This window comes from Phalangium opilio, unplaced genomic scaffold, assembly GCF_054372755.1.
Source record: "Phalangium opilio isolate 3A_F unplaced genomic scaffold, DU_Popi_V2 ptg000037l_1, whole genome shotgun sequence".
In the NCBI taxonomy this organism is placed as follows: Eukaryota; Metazoa; Arthropoda; class Arachnida; order Opiliones; family Phalangiidae; genus Phalangium; species Phalangium opilio.
Window position 1 is genome coordinate 5,444,333 of NW_028324160.1, and position 8,209 is coordinate 5,452,541.

General features: G+C 36.3%; 1 long non-coding RNA gene across 1 annotated transcript; it reads right to left on the reverse strand.

Annotated features, from left to right (window-relative positions):
- Positions 1–779: 779 nt before the first annotated feature.
- On the reverse strand, positions 780–3,930 carry LOC149683480 (uncharacterized). The gene is made up of 3 exons (XR_016384163.1): positions 3,384–3,930; positions 3,189–3,294; positions 780–1,876 (listed from the first exon to the last, which is right to left on the reverse strand). It is a non-coding gene; the product is annotated as an uncharacterized LOC149683480 (long non-coding RNA).
- Positions 3,931–8,209: the final 4,279 nt, after the last annotated feature.

Genomic DNA, 8,209 nt, shown 5'->3' on the forward strand with positions numbered 1-8,209 from the left:
CAACGCAAACTAGTAGCCACAACACAAGTAGCCAATCCTCTAGTAGAAGGGCCGTTACTAAGATTGGCAAGAAAACAGAACAACAACCACAAAACCCTCAAAACCGGACTTCCCCTCAACAAAACCAAAACCGGACTTCCCCTCAACAAAACCAAAACCTGACTTCCCCTCAACAAAATCAAAACCTGACTTCCCCTCGACATATCCAAAACCTGACTTCCCCTCAACAAATCCAAAACCTGATTTCGCCCATACAGTCAATTACAACACCAATACCTCCTCCATTTCCAGTTCCGCTACCACTACAGCAACCCCCGATCTCCTTACTTCCAACAAATTCCGCTATGACACCACCAGTACAATTACGTATTGGTGATCGACCGCAGCACTTAGCCTTACCAAACCTGAAACCGAAACGACTACCAACTAACTCGACTCCAAAGATCCCATTGATGCAAGAAAAAAGACCTGGATTTCCTGATAATTCATCAATTCTTCCCATAAATAGACCAGCAGCCTTTCCGAATTCATCAATCCCTCCTATAAATAGACCAGCAGCCTTTCCGGTGACACGCTGTGGAAGAACGAATAAACCACCCATCCGCTATCAAGACTGACTCTGATGTATATTATCAAGCAAAAAGAAATCCTAAGCGAACTAATCTAGGGACAATCAGTTTTGATGAATTTTATAATGATACAAATTGATTTAACTAAAACAATACTGTTGGTTTTTTAATGGATTTTATAATGGATTTTATTTATATATACAGGGTGTTTCTGAAAAGTCCATCACAAATTAAGGGGCGTGTTTATGGGACCAAACTGAGCGGAAAGTACCAAAGAACATGGGGTGTACAACATTTTGTTACGGAGATATGGCCTTCCAAACATTCGCCCCTAAAACAAGGAAATATCCAAAAATGAGGAGTAACACCTAAGACCGACTAACCAGCTTGTTTAAAATTACTAGACAATTTCAATAGCCTTTAATCGAACAATTGATTTCTACCTTTACTAATCAGAAGCGTATAAATGAGTAGAAGTATGCCTACGGTGGTAATGTAAAATTAATCCCAAGTGACATGATGTTTCAAGATCTTCCCAGCACCAAGTAAAATGGTTCTGATTGAAGGGACTTTTATTAGCACAGCGTAAACAACGTTATTTTCAGGAATTAGTCCAAATGTCCACGGGCGGCATTACAAAAACGAGGCAGTCTTTCGAATGATACTTGGACATGTTGGAAGATCCCTGGCTTGTTCCTGTTATCTCAAACCGTAAAAAGCTACGCAAATCTTCATCATCACGGACAACACTCTTGTACGTTAGGTATGACCTTGAGAAAACCTAAAAGGACATCTCGAATGTATTTGAAAAACCCATCTCCAATTAAGGGGCGTGTTGTTTGTTTCCAACAGAGTAAACTCGCCCAGAGAACAATTACAATGCAGAGCCACGTTTCGGCGTTAATGGCCCACAAAGGTGGTCCCAAAAACAAGAACAAACTTTAATTTGTTTCGTTCAGTAAGTGTTTCATGTGTCATAGATAAAACGCCATGATTAATGCACGAAGAAAATGAATTTATTGACAAGTTTTAACATTTAATTGCAACTAGTTACAAAAATTGTTCAAAGTGTTCACCACCCGCGTTAAGGCACACATTAGCACGTCTTACAAATGATTCCCTTACACGTTGAAAAATGCCTGGAGTTTCGCGAATTGTTTGACAGCCGTGAATTATTCGTCGACGTAGCTCTTCAACATCGGGCACTTCAGTCTGATAAACTAAGTCTTTCAGGTGGCCCCAAAGAAAGAAATCACAAGGGTTCAGATCGGGTGATCGAGCAGGCCACTCCACAGGTCCACCTCGACCTAACCACCGCAAAGGGAAGGTCGCGTTAAGATAATTTCGGACCGCGATGCTGAAATGTGGTGGTGCACCATCGTGCATGAACCACATTCTGTTTACCAAACCTAAGGGTACGTCTTCGAGTAGTTCCGGTAAATCGTCCCGTAAGAACTGCAAGTAAGCCACACCGTTTAACCTGGGCTCTAGGAAATATGGCCCAATTAAATTGTCACCCACAATACCACACCACACGTTTAAACTGAATTGTACTTGGTGACTTCTAACGCAAGTTGCGTGGGGGTTTAGCTGGGACCATTGATGTTTATTATGTAAGTTAATAATACCATCCCGTGAAAAGTTAGCTTCGTCAGTAACCAACAAATCCCGTGGGAAATCGATATCGTTTACTTTAGCCAGAAACCACTGACAAAACGCCGTGCGTCGTGGGTAGTCCGCTGGATTCAAACCTTGAACTTTTTGAACATGGAAAGGATGAAACCGGTGGCTTCTGAGGATTTTCCACACGAGCGTGTGGTTTACGCCTAATCGGCGACCAACTTGGCGGGTACTTGATTCAGGCTCGTCCTCGAAAATGGTGAGAACTTCGTCTTCTACGGCCTCTGGGATGGCTCTCGCTCTAGGTTGAGGTCCAGCCGGTTGGATTCGTCCATCTTGCCTCAAACGTCTGTCCACAGCCTCGAACGTCAGTCGATTTGGTAGTCGCCTCTGCGGAAATCTTTCCTGATACAAGCGTACAGCTGCAGCGGCATTCCCCTCGGCTAGTCCATACATTAGGTGCATATCCGCATATTCGGCATTTGTGAAGAAAGGCATTGTAACAGACTTCGTTGAATTATGAGTTTAATAAAACAAACACATGTACGTGAAACCTCTTTTATTCCTTTCTTATAAAACATAGTGCTCTGTTTTAGTGCTCTGTTTTTTAAGAATAGGCGAAGTTCTCACTATTTTCGAGGACGATCCAAAAACAAGCAGCCGCCAATTGGTTTGCTGATTAAGAAAAAACCACACGCAACTTGCGTTAGAATTCACAAAGTACAATTCAGCTTAAACGTGTGGTGTAGTATTGTGGGTGACAATTTAATTAGGTCATATTTCCTAGAGCCCAGGTTAAACGGTGTGGCTTACTTGTAGTTCTTACGGGACGATTTACCAGAACTACTCGAAGACGTACCCTTAGGTTTAATAAACAGAATGTGGTTCATGCACGATGGTGCACCACCACATTTCAGCATCGCGGTCCGAAAACTTGTCAATAACATTTTCTTTGTGCATTAATCATGGCGTTTTATCTATGACACATGAAACACTTACTGAACGAAACAAATTAAAGTTTGTTCTTTTGTTTGGGACCACCTTTGTGGGCCATTAACGCCGAAACGTGGCTCTGCATTGTAATTGTTCTCTGGGCGAGTTTACTCTGTTGGAAACAAACAACACGCCCCTTAATTGGAGATGGGTTTTTCAAATACATTCGAGATGTCCTTTTAGGTTTTCTCAAGGTCATACCTAACGTACAAGAGTGTTGTCCGTGATGATGAAGATTTGCGTAGCTTTTTACGGTTTGAGATAACAGGAACAAGCCAGGGATCTTCCAACATGTCCAAGTATCATTCGAAAGACTGCCTCGTTTTTGTAATGCCGCCCGTGGACATTTGGACTAATTCCTGAAAATAACGTTGTTTACGCTGTGCTAATAAAAGTCCCTTCAATCAGAACCATTTTACTTGGTGCTGGGAAGATCTTGAAACATCATGTCACTTGGGATTAATTTTACATTACCACCGTAGGCATACTTCTACTCATTTATACGCTTCTGATTAGTAAAGGTAGAAATCAATTGTTCGATTAAAGGCTATTGAAATTGTCTAGTAATTTTAAACAAGCTGGTTAGTCGGTCTTAAGTGTTACTCCTCATTTTTGGATATTTCCTTGTTTTAGGGGCGAATGTTTGGAAGGCCATATCTCCGTAACAAAATGTTGTACACCCCATGTTCTTTGGTACTTTCCGCTCAGTTTGGTCCCATAAACACGCCCCTTAATTTGTGATGGACTTTTCAGAAACACCCTGTATAAAGGGAAAGATGTCATGTTATAAATATCTCCCGCTAGGGGAATTAATAGTTCTGTTTGTATGTTCTCCCGCTAGGGGTTATGGAGCGAGGTGTGAGCTTGACGGGAGAACGTCAGTTGTTATAACGCACTTAACATGAGTATTCACTTTTAATAAAGGATAAATTAAGTACTTTTTATATGGCGGTTTATTAAACACAACAGTCTTTTGGGTTCGATTTGTTGCCATCGTTTTAAATGGCGGCTAAAAACTTAAAAACCCTTCTTCATAGAATAATGTCCGCGTGAAAAGTAAGAAAAAATGTTCCCACGGGCTGACGGGCAACGCCGAGTGCCTTCGCTCCTACGGTGCTTCAAAAATATTAGTCATCAGAAAAATCTACCCATTCTTTATATCCTTTTGATGGAAGTTTTTATTACACGCGAGCGGGTAACGACTAGTATTTCAATAAATTTATTTATGTTATAATTGTAATAGTGCGACGCAAAGAGAAAGATTGAGTGAGTAGCCCCTCGATGCGCTACCCTTAACATTGCTAATATGATTACCCGTAAGGCCATTCTAAAAACGAGGTTTTAGCTTTAACAATGCTAAACTGATTACTCACAAGTATTATAACCCTTAATAGAATAACAGAAAGTGTTAGTGATTATCCCTCGATGATCGAGTTACCTTTAACAGTGCTAAAATGATTACGTACTTAACGTTCAATTAATACACCTACAGAAGTTTTAGTTTACAACTTATTCCTTCGCATACTTATCGCATCTTATAAATTTCTAACATGAACTTTTGGCCAGAAGCGTTTGAAAGAGAAAGAATTCTGTAAAACACCCAATGATTGTAATATACTAAGACCATTCTAAAAATAACATCAGTATATATTTTCTTTTGCCAGGAAATGGACGTTGAGGGTGAATTTTACCTTAAATTTGCTCAGTAAAGCTAAAATTAAGGTTGTAGTGTAGCGCAATTGTGTTAGTTTAATTTATAGTGTATAGTTTAGTTTTCGCCGAACTACCTGAATTTTGGAATTTCGCGCCTTTTCATGAATTTAGATGATAATGTAAATTTATTGAAGTGCTAAGTGTGAAATAGGCAATTTGAGATTAGACGAACTACTCGTGTAGTTATAATTTTAGTCTTTTACCCTAACTAAAAGTTATCCATGAATTTTACCCGAAAAAGGTTGTTTCGGTTCATTCTTCTTTAATTACGCCAAATGAATATGAAATTAACACTTAAATGTGGTTCCGCAGTATTGTTTTAGCTTATAAAATGAGTTTCAATAAATACTTTTCCTTAATTATCTTTTGCCGAACATTCGCGCCTTCCATGTTATTCAATGATAATGTAAATTTATTTAAGTTTTAAATGAAAAAATTGGTTGGACGAACAACTCGTGTAATTATATCATGAATTATTTAGTTTCAATAAAATTTATTCGTGTTTTTTCAGAAAATATGGTTGTTTTGCTTTAATATCTCATTAATTATACTTAATTAAGTTGATATTAACGGTGCACCTTGGTTTTAGTAGTGTTTTATTACTTTGCAATATGAGTTTGATTTTTTTTAAACTTAATAGGGGTTTGGCTTTGCCGACGCGCTTGTATTTTTGCCTTTAAGTATACCTTTAAAATATCTACCTTAGGAAAAGTTAGGAAACTGAAAAATGGGCAATGAAGCTGTTTTAAGAAAAGGGTTGCCGTCGACTGCGACGTTTCCTTCGACTTATATTTATCGGTCGGTCTTATCAGCGTGGAAAAATTTGGTAGTCTTGCGAAGGAAATGATTTCCGTCTATATGGCGCGAGAAACTATTGGCTATTGTAAAAACCTCACCAAAAATTTATTATAGGTATTAAAGGGTTATTATAGGTACAACCTTTAAATTTCAATGGCTCTCGCTTTCAATGTGGAAAAAAGTACTTCTGAGTGATAATTGTAAATAATCAAAAGGAAAATGGAAGCTGGGTGAAAGATAAGTGTAGTTTTAATTTTAATTTGTTAGTTTATTTATAGTTATCTATGTTTTTAGCCAAAAATTTGCGTTAATTTCACGTTAATTATATACACGTAATTAAGATGAAATCAACGTTGGACTGTGATTCAATAAATAATTCACAAAAAATTGCAATGTTTAGTGGAGTTTTTGCCGAACAATCCCTACTTTACCCCAAACTTTTGAATTTCACGCCTATTAATGTATTTTAAAGATAATATAAATTAATTTAACAGTGAAATATGAAAAAAGGGGCTTTAACAACTTCTAGCTTAGGTTTAATCTTAATTATGTAGTTTTATTAAAAGTTATTTTAATTTTTGTCCCAAAAATGTACGTTTTTGGTCGAATTTCACTTTAATTATACTTAATTAAGTTGAAATTGACGTTGAATTGTGGTTCGGCAGAGTAGATTTAGCTTATAAATGTACGTTTTTGGTCGAATTTTACGTTAATTAAACTTAATTAAGTGAAATTAATTTTGGATTGTGGTTCGGCAGAGTATATTTAGCTTATAAATTGAGATTCAATAAATAATTCACATTAATATCAATGTTTAATTGAAAATTCAATCCTTGCCGAAAAAACCCTATTTTACCCCAAACTTTTGAATTTCGCGCTTCTTCAAAGACTTGGCATATTTTTTCATTTCACGCCCATAATACTTTGCCGAACAAACCCTATTTTACCCCAAACTTTTGAATTTCGCGCTTCTTCAAAGACTTGGCATATTTTTTTCATTTCACGCCCATAATACTTTGCCGAACAAACCCTATTTTACCCCAAACTTTGGAATTTCCTGAATATTAATTTATTATAAAGATAATATAAATTAATTTCAGTGTTAAATGGGAAAAAGGGGATTTACCAGCTTATAGCTTAGTTTTAATCTTAATTATGTAGTTTAATTAAAAGTAATTTTAATTTTTGTCCCAAAAATGTACGTTTTTGGGCGAATTTTACGTTAATTAAACTTAATTAAGTGAAATTAACGTTGGATTGTGGTTCGGCAGAGTAGATTTAGCTTATAAATTGAGATTCAATAAATAATTCACATTAATATCAATGTTTAATTGAAAATTCAATCCTTGCCGAAAAAACCCTATTTTACCCCAAACTTTTGAATTTCCTGAATATTAATGTATTATAAAGATAATATCAATTAATTTCAGTGTTAAATGGGAAAAAAGGGGATTTACCAGCTTATAGCTTAGTTTTAATCTTAATTATGTAGTTTAATTAAAAGTTATTTTAATTTTTGTCCCAAAAATGTACGTTTTTGGTCGAAGTTTACGTTAATTATACTTAATTAAGTTGAAATTAACGTTGGATTGTGGTTCGGCAGAGTAGATTTAGCTTATAAATTGAGATTCAATAAACAGTTCACATTAATGTCAATGTTTAGTTGAGTTTTTGATCTTTGCCGAAACATTTATTATTTTAATAGTCGTTGGGGCGAGAGAGGGTAGTTTAGTTAGGCTTATTTAGTTTCTGAAATGGATTTGAATTTTCGCTTGATTTAATTGCGACTTTTAGTGTGGGGGCCGTATTTTATATTTTACCCCACTCTTTTGTGCCGAAAAGTGCCGAAACGGTCACTAATTTACCCCGAAAAGCCGAAGCCAGAAGTCATTTAGGATGTTTTAGCAGACGACGCATGGGAGATTTCTACTATTTTAGAATTTGGGGTAATTCGGCAAAAGTTCGGCAAAAATAATTTCGGGGTAAAATAGTGTTTGCCGTCTTTAATTTAAAATCCTCAAGCATCAACAGTAGAAGACCATAACTTTATTAGTAGCTGACCACGACTATGGGTTAAGGGTCAATCAAAAATATTTAGTCTGAAAACTCAAAGCAAACATTTAAGAGTTTCAAAATAATCTTCCAAGATGTATTCTAATGAAATATTTCGGTAAATTCCGTTGTTAAAGGCCTATATTTTCATTGTTTTATTGTTTAATTAAAAAAAATTAAAGATAACAAACTTATTTACCTTTGCATGTTGATGAAAAAAGATCCTGCAAATTAGGGTGTAGAATTGCAAACAAAAAGTTCTGCAAGTTTATAAAAAAGGTCCTGCAAATTAGGGTATGAAATTGCAATTTTTTCGAGGGGTACTGTACTCGAAGGTTCTGCAAGTTTGTAAAAAAGTTTGCAAAAAAAAAAGTCCTGCAAATTAGTACCTCCCAGAAACAAATATCACACTCTCGAAAGTTTAAAGCCTGTGAAGACGAAAAGTTGAATTTGAAACTTGTTTG